The 17,468-nt window shown below is 39.2% G+C and overlaps 2 pseudogenes; one reads left to right on the forward strand and one right to left on the reverse strand.

Moving 5' to 3' along the window:
- The first annotated feature begins 227 nt into the window (after nucleotides 1–227).
- LOC135701048 (uncharacterized) lies at nucleotides 228–1,264 on the forward strand (annotated as a pseudogene).
- A 192-nt stretch (nucleotides 1,265–1,456) lies between these two features.
- LOC135701184 (uncharacterized) lies at nucleotides 1,457–2,696 on the reverse strand (annotated as a pseudogene).
- Between the last annotated feature and the right edge of the window lie 14,772 nt (nucleotides 2,697–17,468).

Genomic DNA, 17,468 nt, shown 5'->3' on the forward strand with positions numbered 1-17,468 from the left:
ATTGTTGGCTGTTAGTATTTATAAATTTAAACAGGAAAATGATTTAACATATGCAATTTTGTTTTACAGGTGACTATAAACCGAGCTATAAACATTCATTTAAATAATTATGAGTGCTGATTTATGCATTTTGATAACCACATTCATTTTTTGTTATTTCAGAAGTAAAGGACGTAATACTTCGGATTTCGATGTCGTAGCCTGTAAGTGAATTTCAATAGAAAATCATGGCAGACATCCAGAGAAAAGTTATGCATCAACATGCATCCTGCAAACCAGGGTATCACTGTCTGTATGGATATTATTTCCTAGGATTCAGTAAAAAGACGCTTGCGAAAATATATGCGAAACACCGGACAACCATTTCAAGCTGGATAAGGATGTACGAAGAGAACAAAATATTCCAGCGGAAGGAAAGGGAACAGGTATATCTTCAATTCAACTCGGACCAGAGAAGGTGGATAGTGGACCTTTATAAAAACTGTCCTATCCTTACCTTGACGAGACCAAATCTCAATTTGAACAAACATTCCACAAAACAATTAGCAGGTCATCTGTAAGCCGAATCCTTCACGCTGCAGGACTTTCCCGGAAGGTATTAGAGCGCCTAGCAATTCAAATTAGAATGCTGGACATCTACAGGTTCGTTTCAGATATGGCTATTGTGACCTGGGATATTCATTCTCTGGTTTTTCTCGATGAAGTATCGTTCGACAATCGAGGTATGCTTAGAAATAAAGGGTATGCGCCAGTTGGAGAAAAAATAGTATACAGAGGAGAGTTTGTTCGACGGCCTCGCTGTTCTATGCTTAGTTTTGTAGGATACAATGGAGTACTCGAAACCTTTTCCACTGAAGGAACCTTTACCAGACAAAAATTCTTCAATTGCGTTCGTTCTTTTGCTACTGCTGGTCTAGTACAGCGAAACCCTGGAGAATACTCGGTTTGGATTTTGGATGGAGCAAGAATCCATTGCCATAAATCGATACTCGAATAGCTACGTTCGTTGGGGATAGCAGTTGTTTTTCTCCCTGCTTATGCTCCATTTTACAATCCTATAGAATTTGTTTTATGGTTATCTAAAAAAATACTTGAAACGGGTCTACGTCTAGATCTTACCACAGTCATCGCTGGAGCCCTGTGCCATTTCAAGAACTATGATTGTACAAGAGTCTTCGCAAAATGTGGCTACCTACCTGGGGGACAATTTGATCCTAGTCGGGGATTGGGTCTAAATATGAAAGAATTCGGATTCGAAACATGACCTATATACAAGCCCCATATGATTGAAAGAGAACTATTTTAAAATCATTGACTTATTCTTTACGGTATGCATTAAATACATCTCAAACAATGTAGCATTTCATTTTACAAAAAAAAAAAAAATAAAACGCTGTTCGGGTTTGATTGGAAATTCATTAAAATCACCTGTAAAAAACATTTAATAAACGCAAATTTAATCCAAAGCGTGGTTCACATCAAAGCAATTGGTGACACTATGAGCAAGTTCAACTGAGAACTTATTTTCTCTCACACTGACTGAACTATTCATGGCTGTTAGCATGTCTCGTATTCCTTCTGTTTGGTCTCCATCATCAAAATCCTTTCTCCCATAACATTAAGTATATTCTTTACTTGTTGATAGTCACTCTTCAGCTCCTGAAGTATGTTCCGATACGAACAATTAACCGTGTTAGCTACCTGCAAATCGAGCCTTGCTTTCTCCAATATTGTGTCATTATGCACAGGAACACTACTAAAAAGGTTGATGAGGTGCTCTGGAGGCGTTTGATGTTTCAGATTATCCCGTTGGTCATATGGTTTACTCGATATCCAGCTTGCCCAGCACCCCCAGTTGACGTCGTTACCTCAAAGATACTTTCCATGTGTGTATTTGAGCTCCTCTTTCAGCTGATTTATGGAAGCAACAGATTCCGCACCAGAACGGTCCATCTCCAAAGGACGAATAAGCTGGCTCTCAACTTGATGCCATCTCTCGAGACTTGCAACCGAATCCGAGTACTTATAGACGATTCCAAACATTTCCCTTGCCAGTCAACTGACCAAGGTATTGCTGTCCACTTTCGAGGGAACAAAGTTTTTCTTACTGGATTTGTCTTGAAACATAATAAATGTATCGCGTTCGTTGTAATTTGGTAAAAATTCGGACCACGTAGCGTCAACTCGTGAATTTGATGGTTCTGAGAAAGCAGAATTTGGAACAGAACTCCCAAATCTTCATTAGGACTTCTTCGACTGTATCACCATCAACGTTGATCGTCCCGCAGTTTTCGTACGACTTTTGATTTTTAAACTTCTTCAAGCAAACCGCTGCTCGGAATCTGAATTTCTTTCCGCTCAATCCTGCTGGCAAATCCTTGTTTTCGGCGTAGAAGCTTTGATTACCTCTAGCCTAAAAATGTTGTGATCACATAAATAATGAATGATATGCATTTAAAAAAAAAACACTCGCTCACCTTTTTCGACGATGCAATGGCTTTTGAAGTTGATGGTTTGATCTCAGGCTCAATGTTCAGTTCGACCAACTCATAAGCTGGATTTTCCAATTCATCAAGAGTCTCAATATCGTAGTCCATCTGCAGCGGATCCGCGTAATTGAGAAAGTCTTCGTTTCCACCTTCAACGTACTCCATCAAATCATTTTCGGTGTTTTGAGCATCGCCAGGTGCTTCCATTTCTTTGTAATAGGTTTTTATTGAGTTTTTAATCGAAAGATTATATTTAAATAAACGATTCAGTTGGAAATCACTCGCATCGATCAACAATATTTTATTCCGAATTTAGACAACAAATTAATAAACATACATGCTCGTGGTGTCAATAAATGGAGTTGCTTGATTGTTATGCAGAATGGTTGCCAGATCTACTGTGCTTTTTAAAACTTCTCTATTAAATGAGACAACCTGTTATATTAAGTGACTTCATGTCATGTTAGCGTAATTTTTCCGCGATTGAAAGTGTCAAATCAAATTGATCGTGATTTGTGCGTTTTTGTTGAGATGCACAATATATACTGTCATGGAATCTTGACCAACACTCTTTTCGGCCTCTTCGACAGCCTTTTATTCCGGTTCTAGCAGGAATGTTACTGCAGCTCCAAATGGTCTTGGTCGATGATATCTTCGCCAATGATAATTGGTACTTCTTGCACGTAATCAGGCACTACATGAAAATTCGCCCGCAGTTCCACCTCATCCTTCTTAATCTTTGCTGTACACAACGATTTCACGACCACTTGCTTCAATCCGAAACCTTGTAGCACTTTTTCCCATGGCTGCCAATTACCAATTTGTACTTGGATATAGAAAAATTAATTACATTCTGATGCTGCAATATTTTCATCACAATATACAGGTACATACTTCATTTCTGATGTTTTCTAGTAATATGTCATAGACAAATTTTAAAGATTCTGGACATACACAAATGAGATTGCATCCAAATAAGTTAAACTTTTGCGATAATTTGAATCACCCTAATGGGACACCTGATAGGATATGGGATGAAATATTTCAAGAACGAGAAGCTTTTATCCAAGCATGGAACTATGGAAACGGCATCTCTTCAACTCAAATGTTAGTTAGATTCGTGTTCAAATCATTGATCTCTATGCAAATGGAGCTCAATTTCTAATCCACAATTTAAATGCACATCAATCAAATATATTTGTACCTATGGAAGTATTGATAATCAAGCTTTTGCACGAAAAAGCTTTCCTATGAAAAATAAAAGAAAGTTCTCGTAATCAAAAGTAGGTGCTGCTGTAATACCCGTCAAATAATGCACAGCGCATGCGCCGAAATCAGTGTTGTCATTCAGTTGACGCTCGCAGTGCGCGCGACGTGGATTCACTGTAATGAATAACAATAATGGGTTGAATAGAATGTAGGGTAACCGTTACGGTTGAATTTTCAGTTTGTTGATTGATCAACGTTTTTATTTTCGGGTGTTTATTTTTTATACCATACAATATGCATGTTTTAGCCGGTGCCGGTGGTGTAGTGGTAAACGTGACTGCTTTCTCACTCCAGTGTGGGTCTGGGTTCAATCCCAGCCGAGATCGATGGGATTTTTCTGAGGCATAAAAATCTCTGGTCACGTATTCCTTCGGAAGGGAAGTAAAGCCGTTGGTCCCGGCTCATGTGTGTTGATGAATGGGTGCGATATCCTTCGCAGGTGTTGAAGCTGCCTTCCTGCACTTTCGGTTGCCGTCAATGGATGGCAATCGATGTCCGTCGGTGATTGGCACTAGATTGCGGAACAGAGACTGACGTTAAATAAAGGAAAATATAATATGCATTTTATGTACCTTCGTAATGGTAGATCGAAGAAAAATCTTTTTATTGAATATTTCTGATGTAAAAATATCTTCAAGGTGGTGCATGGAGGGACTAATCAAAATGAAAATTGAAAAAATTGAATCACGCTAAAAATTTGAAGGTGTACATTTAACTGAAAATTTCTGGTGGAAATTTCGCTACACTGTGGTCAATGTAGAAGCAACGTTTATTCATTTTTCTGATGGATGCAAGCTTCATTGAAAATTTATGGTGGAAAATTTGCAGCATTCTGGTGCATGAAGAGGCAAAGCCTGAAAATTGCACCACAAAGGTGCATGGTGAAACAAACTTCATTGACAATTTTTGGTGCACCGTTCTGGTGAATAGAGGAGCATGCTTTATTGAAAATTTCTGGTGCAAAATTTGCATCCCTCTGATAAATGAAATGAACGGAAAATTTCTGGTGGAAAACTTGCACTGGTTTGGTAAATGAAGGCACAAGCTTTATTTAAAATTAAGCTATATTGAAAAAATTCTGTTGGAAAATCTGCACCGTTCTGGTGAACGGATGGGCAAGCTTTTTGGAAAAATTTTGGTCCTTAAATTTGCATCCTTCTGCTGAATAGAGAAACAAACTTTAATAATAATTTCTGGTGTAAAATTTCCACCATTCTGATGATTGGAGGGCAGCTGCTTTACTGAAAATTTATGATGAAAAATCTAAAAATAGAGGCAAGCTTTATTGCAACAATCTGATGATAGGAGAAGCAAGCTATATTTAAAATGTCTGGTGGAAAATGGAAAAAGGAAATCTTCACCAATCAGAAGATTGGAGAAGCAATTTTTACTGAACATTAACGGTGGAAAATTTGCATCGTTCTGATCAATTGAAATATTCTGGTGTAAAATTTTCTGGTAGCAAGTTTGTATTGAAAATTTCTGGTGTAAGATTTGCAACAATCTGCTGGATGGAAAAGCAAGCTGAATTTAAAATTGCACAGTTCTGGTGAATGGAGGGGCAAGCTTTATTGAACATTTCTGGTAGAAAAACTTCAACGTTTTGGTGAATGGAAGGACAACTTAAACTTGATTTCCGAGAAGAACCTCAAAGGTATTGAATTTTGAGGACAGTTCTAAAAGAAAAGATTTCTGGGGATGATTCCATGAAAATTCTGCGAATAATTTCTAGTGAATCATGCAGATAGTTTCAAGATAATTTCGAAAAGAATACCGAGAGCATCAAATTTTGAACGAAATTCTAAAGGGATGTTGAGAAAAATTTCAAGGGAGTTCCGAGGATAACTTCAAGGTCATTCTGGAAAGAATATCTGGAGAATGCAGAGGAAATTCTTCTGAAGCTTTAGGGGAATTTCAGTTCCAAGGTGTTCTGAGTGAAAGTCAAGAAGAGTTCTAAAAATAATTCCAGAGGACTTCTGAGGAGAATTTCGAAAGAGCTCATAGAGTTCTAAAAATTTCGAAAAGAACCTCAAGGAATTCTGAGGATGAAATTTTTTGCAACTTTACAAAGTTTAAAGACAGCTTTTGGATTCCCTAATTGAAAAGTGAGTATTAGTTTGCCATTGAACCTTGGTCTATTGTTGTCTTACTAAAAAATCGTCTGAGAATCTTCTCTGAAAATTTCAAGTCATTTGTTGCCGTGGTTAAAAAGTTACAGCTATTTATGTGCGTTGCAATAAATTCGGGTTTGTCCTTTATATCATCTTTAACACATGTTGAATATTCGGCATCATTTTCTGGCACCCCAACTGGCGGTACTTTGGGACGGTTCATCATTATCGATGCGATTAAATTTCCAATTTCCATAGGCTGTCTGAAAGCAGTTTGCATTGAAGAAGATGTGGTGGGTGGACAGCACCATCTCCCACGCACTTTAGAGTACTCCCCATCCCCAGATTAAATGCACCATAAAAATCTCCCCTCCTTAACAAGATTCCTGTGCACGCTAGTGGGCACCACACGTATCGCTGAGTTCGCTAGATACCCGACACCCGAGATCCGTACATAGCAGCTCATTAGGTACATCAGATACTTAGAGAATAGCAGACCCTTTGTGTAATCAAATTAGTATAAATAAAATCATTCTCATTTGGGCCTTTAGCCACAACAGTTTGTTGTTTAAAAATCTCTTTCCGAATGTCTGATAACTAATTTATATAGCCTGGCAGGTATAATCTCGAGAAACAATTGAACTGTCAAATAGTGGAACCAATTGAACATATCACGACCAACTACAGAAAAGAGCATATCAGCTTTTGCTGACAGAAGTTCGGAAGTCCTTTTCTCGTGACTCAAGGCTCGCATACGCAAACCAATACCATCATCGGATTGGGGTAAGCTTCCCCTATCTGATGATACTGTTTATTTGCGTTCAGTTTGCGAAGAAAGAACTATCAAGGTTTTGTTTATAAAAGTTGATAGTACTTTTTGAATTGTTGGTTTACATTATATGGAATTGGATCGGCTTTTTCCATCCACCAGAATAAAAAAATAAAAAATAAACTTTATTCCAACCCGCGACGGTGTTGATGACGGAAATTGTCGTACAAAACACGAAAAGCAAGTAATGTGACCCTTATGGCGGTAAGCTCCAACTCGGATTAACTTTTAATACCGTCCCTGTTTGGATGATCTGCGAATTGTTTGCATAGCATCGTGTTGAATAACTCTGATGTCGACATCAAAGCAGCCGGACATTCTTGATTGGGATTTAATCCGAGGATAATACCGATTGGAGCTTACCGCCATTAAACTCTTCAACCCTCGATACCATATATTTTAGTTTGAATCTCGTTCAAAAAATTTTGAATGAAAAAAAGTATAACAACAAAAGAAATTTTGATGTTTAAGATTCTTCAATGTGCATTCAATATATAAATCTGTTGATGTCATCACTCTCAATGCATGCCTCAATATTACATTAATTTACAACATGTGAAATACAGCATCAGATTCCGTCTACAAAGTCTACGTTACAACATTGTTAACTAGAGTCACACCATTCCAAACCAGCTTCACAGGCTCAATTTTTTTGTGTCCCTCTCTGCCATGTTCCGTGGGGTAAAATAGCAAAAATTTATGATGATGTTAACCGAGAACATGGCTGTCGATCGCCACTACAGACCTTCCCCAGCTGCATCAGCTTTAACCCGCTCCCCGTTCGCACATCATTCCACACTATGCAACTTTTACTACAGTTACCCGGCCTGGTTGGCAGTCATGGTGCAGTTTTTTTTTTCGTTTTTGTTCAACCGCCAACAGAACATGGAAACGAGAAATTGTTTAACCCTGCCTCGTAGGCCAACTCATATCGTTTTCGGTGGATTTTGTTCGCAAAAAGCGCGTAAAAATCCGTGGTTCATCATGTATCACTACGCCCCCCGCCCCCCTTGCTGCTGTCGTTGAGAGCTGGGATAGATCCCACAGACCGACGCCTAACGAATTAGCCCCCACTGGCCTACATTTATGGTTGCTGTTGATGGTGTACATTATTATCCCATACTGTACTCCGGATCCATCCGGGTAGTTGTCGGGTTTGTAAAGTATGAACCCCCATGTTATCAGCAGAGCATCACATTTCTGTAGCACTGCCACTTCTGTTACTATTCGGGATGCGGAAGTGAATCTGTGTTAGAGAAATCATTTTACGACCATTGCTTTCCGTTCTGCAATGTTATTTGTCAAGAACTTAAGCATGGCGTGGAAGTGGAGAAGAACCATCGATGCAGGAAACATTTTTGCACCGAAAAGTCAATTAACTGAATTTAGCACCAGGAATAAAACGACTCGCGATGTATGGTGTTTCCAAGACTTACCAGTATTTCCGAATTTCCTGGGATTTTTTCGACGTAGGATTACGTCTTTCGGTAGCATATTGGGGGTGCAATTTCAAAAAACCCAAATTGACAGCATTACGAAAAGTGGTCAGGTTTTGACCACATATAACTCTGTCAATAGCGGATGGATTTTAATTCTAAACAATCATATCGATTAGAAATTTTGCTATGAATCTGCTAAATTGAACTTTTTATTAATTTTCAATAGGTCACTACTGCAAATTACACAATCATCCAACTGTTGCAATAGTGATCAAAATTATCACTGATTGCCTTCAAACTGCGCATTCTCTAACACAGATTTCAAAATCGAATTCGATCCTGTCTCCCTGATCGATGCTTATTCAATCACCGTGTGTGGTGGTGTCCGGTCGGTCGTCATCAGCAGCAGCAGCCGCAGCAGCAATTCTTTCGGCGCGTAGCGTTGAACATTGTTCACAACGAAAGGTTGCCCGCAAGCAGCGATGGGGATCCATCTTCGTGAGTCACTGTGGGTCATTTATGCCAAGCGCGTCACCCTCGTTCAATACAACATACAGCTCGCCAGCCTCATCCATGTTGAACACCCTAATAGCTCAGCATTACTTAACCATCAGTGGCATTCAACTATACGATATATCACCAACTTGTGCAACGTGTGGACAATGTTCGTGACGTAGGAATCACGCTGGACTGCGCCTTAACATTCAAGCTTCATTACTCGGGCATCGTTGCGAAAGCTAACAGGCAACTCGGGTTCATTTTCAAGATCGCTGACAAGTTTCACGATCCTGTCTAAAAGCTCTATACTGTTCTCTAGTGCGATTGATCTTGGAATTCAGCTCGGTAGTATGGTGCCCGTATCAAGCAGTTTGGATAGCGAGGATTGAATCTGTTCAAAGGAAATTTTTTCCGGTATGCCTTTCGTCACCTTCCTTGAAATGACCCTGTGAACCTTCCACCGTACGAAGATCGTTGTCAACTTCTGGGTCTTGAAACACTAGAACATAGGCGGACGATTAGTCAGGCCGTGTTCGCAGCGAAAGTACTTATTGGTGATATCGACTCTCCAGGAATCTTGGCTGAATTCTAAATCTACGCACCCGAACGAGTTCTTCGGTCGAGGAGTTTCCTGCATCTTGGACCTCGTGCTGCGAACTACAGCTTGCATGACCCAATACGGTTCATGTCTGGGCGTTTCAACGAGTTTTACGAGTTTTTCGACTTTAACTGTGCAGCGGAAACCTTTCGTCACCGTATTCAACGCAGACTCCTGAGAAGGTGAGTAGCTGTCCATTTAATGTACACGTTAAGGATTGTGCTACCTGTTTATTTTTTTGTTTCCAGTTCAACTGCATGACGAGGACTTCTACCTGATTCCCGGACCATAGGAGGATAACTTTTTTATGCTATAGACTTGATTAATGTTCGTGGTAATTGTATGTATTATTGTGATTCATATATTTCGAAAAGATATGGGGTTTTAACGCCTTTTCTAGGCTTTTCCCCATCAGGCTTCATTTAGACACCTTAAGTCCGATGAAGAAAAACAAATTAAATAAATAAATAAATCACGACAAAACGGCCCTTTTCAGGACCATTATAAAAATAGTATTAGTCAATAGTCATCAATCGTATTTGGATGGGACCTCCCTTAGCTCAGTCGGTGGCTGGGTTCGATTCCCGGTCCGGTCTAGGAATTTTTCATGTTGGAAAATTTCTCGTCTTCCCTGGGCATAGAGTATGATTGTACTTGCCACACAATTATACTAATGCAAAAATGGTACAGGCATCGAAAGCTCTCAATTAATAACTGTGGAAGTGCATCTAGAACACTAAGTTGAGAGCACGCAATAAGCTAATATGCCATGCGCAATAAGCTTGAAATGCGAGGAAGAAGAAGAAGATCAATCGAATTTCAATTCCCATACGTTGTATTTTAAGGCAACATTGGGGGTGCAATTTCAAAAACCAAAGTTGGTCGTGGTATGAATGTGGTCTGATTTTGATCCAGATATGATGGATTTTAATTCTGAATACGCAAATGGATAGGATTTTTTCTACGAATATTTAAAAACTAAGAATTTATTATTTTTCAAAATGTCACTATTGAAAATTGCACGAATGTGCAAGTGTTGCTAAAATCATGAAATGGTCATCGATTGCCTGCGAAAAGCGCTTTTCCTAACACAGATTTCAAAAGCGAATTCCATCCAGTCTCACCGAACGCTGTTCCATCAATCAACGCGTGTGGTGAGTGGTGGTGTTCTTCAGTACACAACGAAAGGCTCCCCGCAAGCAGCTAGCTATCAAGGCTGCCCTCAACCGCTGATCGGATTCAGTTGCTCGTCGTGAGTAGCTGTGGGCCGTCAATGCCGAGCGCGTCACCTTCGTTCCAAACAACATACAGCTCGTCAGTCTCATCCGTGTTGAACACCCTAATAGCTCAGCATTAGTCAACCATAACGACAAAACGGTTCTTTTTCAGGACCACCATAAATTATTGGTTTTTTAAGAGTTAATTTTCATTGAACGTTCACTTGCCTTGCTGCCAGCCACATCACCCCCAAAGTTCTGTTATAAAGTACCCGGCAACCAAACGTTTGTGGTCAAAAGCGTGAAGTATTGAAGTGGTACATAACAATTTTCGCAATAACCGAATACCACACCGTGTCGCGACTATGTCAAATAACCAGAAACACTTCGTAAGGTTTTCTTCAGGACGCTAGAAAAAGCAAAAAAAAAAAAAATCTCGAATTTATATGATTGATCGCAAATATCTCGCGATTGGAAACATTTTAGCAAGAAATTCCTCCAATCATTTTTCACTTTTTTCATTGTCTACTGCATAAACCAAAAGTTCTGAGCGTTTTGTGCGCGAAAATGCGTAATTTCGACATCAGAAAACAAGGCGTTTCCGTGATGGGAAAAGTGGTTTCCCTAACACTGCCGCTGAATATTGATTCCAAGCTCTTAGCATGCCAGATCGTACCTATCTTTATGCCTTTTGGTGGAAATTTTAAGCGCCTCCTATTAAGAGAATTATACAAAAAAAAAAAATCTTGCTGAATACTCTTAATAGAAGAGGCTTAAAATTTCCATCGAAAAGCATAAACGTAGGTTCTGTTCGGTAGGCTCAGTTTCTGTGATTTATGTGTTTTCCCTAATACATATTTCATTTCCGCACCGCTACACCACAGACAAACAGACATAACACTCACAATCAAATTCATCGCAAATAATATTTTAGTTGGGAATGTGCTTGCATTTGTCATGGTGGCGCCACTGAAGCATTGACCAAGCAACTACATTTCGACATCTCTGATCACGCCTTCCTTCGGATGGGAAGTAAAGCCGTTGGTCCCCGGTTCATGAGTTGATGGGTCGATAGGTAGGGTCCAGGTGTGGGAGCTGCCTTACTGGCACGTCGGTAGCATTGGTGCTCAGCACGGAAAACAAGATCGACGGAAAAAACAAACCAAAGGAAAAAAAAAACTACATTTCAAACTTATCAGTGATGCCAGTTCTTTTTCACGTCTAGTTAGTAGATGTCAGCTCTTGAAAATGATGAGTGGCAAGGCATCGCACTGGAGACACATACCACATCTGATGAATACAGAAAAAAAAGTTGTTGAATATTACATCAAAACTACTGCACATTAGTCATTCCGTTCATAATATTACGTTGTACGATTTTAGGAATGTATGACCTTAAAGGTTAAAATCCCTCAAAAATAAATAAACAACAACAACGTTGTACGATGTACACAGAATTCGAGAACAAATCATGTTGATGACTGTAATATTCTATCAATTTATACCAGTTATTGATGTTCAATACTACACCATGAATATCATTGATTGATACATATTATATTCTTTTTCTTCTGTGTACACATTGAAGCGATGAGCGGTGGTAGAAAGGGCACTAATAAGTGATGCATTACCTTGTTTAAAAACTTGTTTCCAGCAGAAGAGAAAGCACACTATTGTCACACAAATCCCTAAAAAAAAGTCTTAGCTTCTGAGAATTTTTCCTACGGATCCGTATTTCTGCCGTAGAACCGACATCTCTGACTTCCATCTGTTTTGTTTTTATTCAACACAGCGGACGCGTTGACAGAACAAGGGAAAAGCAACTAGTGCAAAAATTGCATGCACGAGGGATGCTCCGGTTGCAAAACATTGCTTGGGAATGTGGATGATAGATGGTGCTAGTGCGCATGCAAAATACGCTTGACGATATATTTTGAAGAATTTTCTTCTAAGAGTTATGCCTGTTTGTCTGTGGCTACACACTGGTGCCAAGGGTATCTAAACACGCGCTTTTTTATTTACGCTGAAATGGTTGTTTAAAGGTACTAAATGTCTAGTAAGAAGTTTCTTGGGTTACAACACTCCTTCTTATGGTAAAAGAAAATTCAAGATTAATGCACCTAAAAGTGAGATGCAAAATTTGTTTTTTTTTTTTAATATGATGAGATACAAAATAATTGTTTTCGACAAAGCTGTAGAAAACATTACCGTGAACAACTTTGCCCAAGATTATATCTTTCTATCTCTTATAACTGCTGAGATATAAAGGTTTTTTTGTGGAGGAATCGTTAAAATCTGTTTTGTATCTGTAACTTTTTCTACAATATTTCTACATGTCTGGCATGTTCTACAAAGATCGCAGTAGGCCTCGCTTGAAAGCTGACGTGTTTTTCTTTTGTTGTGTATTTTTCGTCAGCGAATTAAATATTTTTTGCTTTAAGTTTGTTAATTTGTGTGCTGGAAGTTAGATTCAAGTGTTCATAAAGTTATTATTTAGTGATATATCGTGTTTTGCCTGTGTTTGCCTTGCAAGACTCGGTTGACCTTGAATCTAACCTCCAAAATCTAAGACGCAGCTTCAGTTTCATTGTTCGATGTCGAAAATTGCCTCCCGGGAACCCGGTTCTCCAAGTTCGGATGCCACATTTTCGACGTGTAGTTCTGTTCTATTGAGAGATTCGTCACCGTGGGCGAGTTTGAACCCGGCTTGGTTGGTGAATTAGCCTGGAAACGTGCTGATAATGTGTCCGTTGCGAGTTTTGGTGGTGATTCGATGGCCAACGTTGCCGTTTTCCGCTTGCAAAAGTGCTCGGCTGCTGGTCTCTCGCCGGTATCGAAGATTGCGAGCAATATGAAAAATACCTCGCGAAAGGGTAGCTGGTGACCGCGAAAGGTTCCTAGGGAAAGCACTAGACGTGAACCTCCTCCCAGATAACCATGGCAATGCAAGACAAATTGTGTTCCTTGAAGGAATTATTACGACAAAGGTGAATCACGAAATGAGATGCAAAACCGTAGAGAAAACTACGGAACCCATTAACATGGTGAGACCAGTCCAAATACTTTTAATACTAAAAAAAAAAAACTTAAACTAAATGCGTGCCAGGATTCAAAAGAACATTTTAAATTGGAAGTGTGTGTGTAATACTAATATCCAATTGATAGAGGTAATACATACATGCGGGGCTTATTGTAAGTGAAAGTAACCTCGGATTGGGCATGACTCTCCAGAAATTCTGAAATGGGTTGCTGGATCTACAATAGAGCTATCACTTTCTAACTCCCGGACTAAAGCTGTCTACAATGACCATAAATGCGACATTGTAGAGAGAGTTCTTCCATAATACCATTGCCGGTCAGTGGGGGTTAGAGGGAATACGCACGCACGCACGCATGTCTGGCATGTTCTACAAAGATGTTAGAAATATTAAATTACATATCTTTTTAGAATTGAAGTCTTCTGCCTTGCTATAATTAATATTTGAAAAGTTATTTACATTTTTTGGTTGAAAATTACCCAACTTCCAATACCAATAACTTCTAAACAAGCAAGCCATTCTTTGAGCTATTGAAAGTACAAGAAAATTCAATAAAATGGTGAAGAAACCAGACCGCCCCCCACGTGACCCTTAACCGAAATAAATACTTGCATTGAAACTTGTCACTTTTCAGAATTTGAAATGGCGATTTTGTGAAACCACGAGACTGCTATCGAGTAGGTGTGAAAAGAGGCATACTAATGAATAACCAAGCAACCTGGGTTATTTATAGTGACTAACAAAATGACTCGGGATCGTCAACCTATCGAACTCTTTCGCTGATAACGAGTTAAGAAATCAATTTAATATTTAGTATAGTTTTGCTGTGACATCAAAACTACCTTTCGTAATCCTACGTCAAATCTACGGTCGTGTCTTAATTAGATTCAGCTGAACTTAAAACAAATCAAGGAAAAAAATCTTAAATGGACACAGTAGCCAAGAAAACAATTTGAAGGATGTGGTTAAGGTTCAAATTACTTTGATGCATTTTTTAAAAATTCAAAGGCAGTTTTTTTCGACGCATTATTTTAGATTGGAAAAAGCTCGCGTCATTTTGTATAAAATATCAAAAGAAATCGAATAGTGCAAGCTTTTTGCAATCTGAAATAATGCGTCGAAAAAACTGCTTTTGAAATTTTCTTAAAAGCATCAAAGTAAATTGAACCTTAATCTAATCTAACCTAATCTAACACCAACACAGCCAGTTCTTGAAAGCATCCTGGAAAATGATATATATACCTACATCATTTTTCTTGTCACACATATCAAAACGGCCAGGCCTACTGTGCAGTATTCAAGGGGCAAGATGATTCAGAAAACATCGGGCCTGTTTAAATCGAAGATTTAAACACGATGCTTCAGAATCCCATAAATGGATGAAACGTGGACATCTCGTACCGTACGTTCCGATTTTGGTAATTATATTATTGGTCGTTGGAAGCATCAAAGCTAGAAAGGTTAAGTGATGCTCCATTTTCTTCTGACGGTTGAGGCATGAGCACTAACTCTTGTCCTAGCCTTTTATGACTTATGGCTATAGCGCCATTACTCGCTTTCTGAAAAGAGAAAAGGAAAAGGAAAAGGAGAAGGACAAAGAGGAAAGGATTATGTGAAATCTGTGAACATAAACAATATTTTTGATTTGAAATATACAATATAGAAATTCATAACGGCGGTAGTCACTACCCGATTCTTGTCACTATTATCAAGTCAATTCGGAATATGCTCTTCACCATGCAAATTTGAAAATCACTTATGCAGTTTGACACAAATTTAAAATTCAGTTAAATTACTCATTTGACCTAGTGACCCATTGGGCCTAGGTTCATTCGGCTTAATAGCACCTGTTGACATCTGGACATGTGGAACTTGTGTACGCCAATCCGCCTCAATAATGGTGGGTCTTCCATCCCTGGTATCCCCCTTAATCCTCCGGAAGAAATGCTTTCCTGACTGTAAGCATTCCGCTTTTTCAGCAGTTTAATATTGTGGTTACGAGCCAATGATGTAGATCCAGGGCAGGGACCTCCCAGGTGTAGCAGCTTGCTAGGCTGCATAATATGCTGTTTCTTCGTTTTCATTTACTCCGATGTGTCCTACGGATCCTTACAAAATAATATACTTCTGAATTCCTTTGATACAGGGTTATTTGACCATGTTGAACTGGAATTTGATTAGTACGCTAGCAGAATCACTTCTTCCTTGGGTCATTCAATAGTGTCAATTCACTCTGCACCCACGATAATGGCGTCACCGTGCTGTGGCAATGATGGCAATTATCTCTAATCCAAGCCAACCTGATTTGGAAGCACTGGGTAAGCGACTACTTGCATGAGCATGATTAACCGCCTACGGCTGCTGCTCTGTTATCGCCAGATCAGCTGCATTTACACAAAGAACCAACAGATGATGTTTGGGACTAACATTCATCCGCAATGTGTAAAAACAGCAGATCTAATACTTAGCAATACCAGCGCCGGCCGTGTCCGAATGCAGGTCAAATAGGGAGTGGGAAGGAATGTGTTGACATGACACTCGCTGTGAACGAAACCTAGAAGTCCTCTGCGCTTCCACGAGAAACTACTGGGATATTGAATGTGGGGAAATTAATACTGATTGTAGCGTACACAGGTGACTATAAACAGAACATAAAATGATATTTGTTTGTCTATGTGTTTGCAGTTAAATTTACAAGTATTTAAATCAAATAAATGGAAAGCTCTCACCTAATTCTGCAACTGTTTCTGGCTGTTCAACGCTGTTGACGATCATCATCACAAGTGAATTAATAAATAGGAACTCATCAAATGAATCCATGAGCAATGTCAACCGGATGAAATTGCATGGCTCTGCTGGTCCATCTTTCTTGCTTGAATCAGAATGGTATTCACCCTTGACCGCTTCCTCCACCTCGTACTGATGATACTTTTCCACTGAAATAACATGTTGCCTCTCCTTGAGTACACCTTGATCCATGGTGATTACTTTTAATCTGGGGAATTTCCTGTCTGTATCTGTGATTAAAGGAGTCTCTAGGATCACCACTTATGGGTCGCTTGTCCGTGACGTCGTCGCAAACGAAAGAACGTCGGGGGTTCAGTGGGGGAGTTTGTTTTTGGAGCTCCTTCTTGACTCTTTGCTTGAACTCTTCGTTATCGACTTCTGGACCGGTGTGATGGTTGGTTTTTTATACTGTTATAAAAATATGACGAAATATATTTTCCTATTTTTTTACTCGTCAAAATAAACAGCGGAGAAAATCCAATTTAAAGGATGTGGTTAAAGGCGCATTAACTTTTGTAAAAGAGTACTACGAAAATTCAAATCGCCCAACCGCGCGTACAACATCTAAATCTACAAACGAATTCTTCATGGGATTAAAGAGCGTGTTGTACTGTCTCCGTCTGGACGATCTGAAGTGTGAACACGATTCCACAACTACAACAGTCGAAGAGACGATCGTGTGAAACGAATTGCATATGTACTTTTGTGATAGGTCAAGAACCGAGAAGGCATAGATTTAGGTTTCATTTGAAATAGTAGAACAGCTACCAGAAAGCTAGCTCGATGAACAGACGGTCACCGAACCGGTCTTAAATTGTAGTAGTTTTTAGTTAATTTAAAATGAATGTTATATGTTAGCGTAGTAATTCAAATAAACTGTTTTCAATGAGAATAAATTAACTGCATAGTTGTGAATTGTGATTGTGAAGAGATCTGAAAAATTATCAACTTATCACATCAGAAGAGAACCCAAGAATCTTTTCTCCCAAGCCGAACGGAAAGGATCCTCCAGTTTCCATTTTCCACGCAAGGAGGAAGAACCAGCCCCAGGTAAAACAACCTTAATGACCTGCCCTGTACACAAAATCTGTACAATGTTTGACAGTGCAGCTTGAGTGAACTTAAGCATTTTTTTTTTTTTCGGAGGTATCACTATGATTATCTTTGCTCTAAAAATTGTCAGGATTGATTTT

The sequence above is a fragment of the Ochlerotatus camptorhynchus genome, unplaced genomic scaffold, assembly GCF_037179485.1.
Source record: "Ochlerotatus camptorhynchus isolate MF236.1 unplaced genomic scaffold, CSIRO-AGI_Acam_v1.1 ptg000014l, whole genome shotgun sequence".
NCBI lineage: Eukaryota > Metazoa > Arthropoda > Insecta > Diptera > Culicidae > Ochlerotatus > Ochlerotatus camptorhynchus.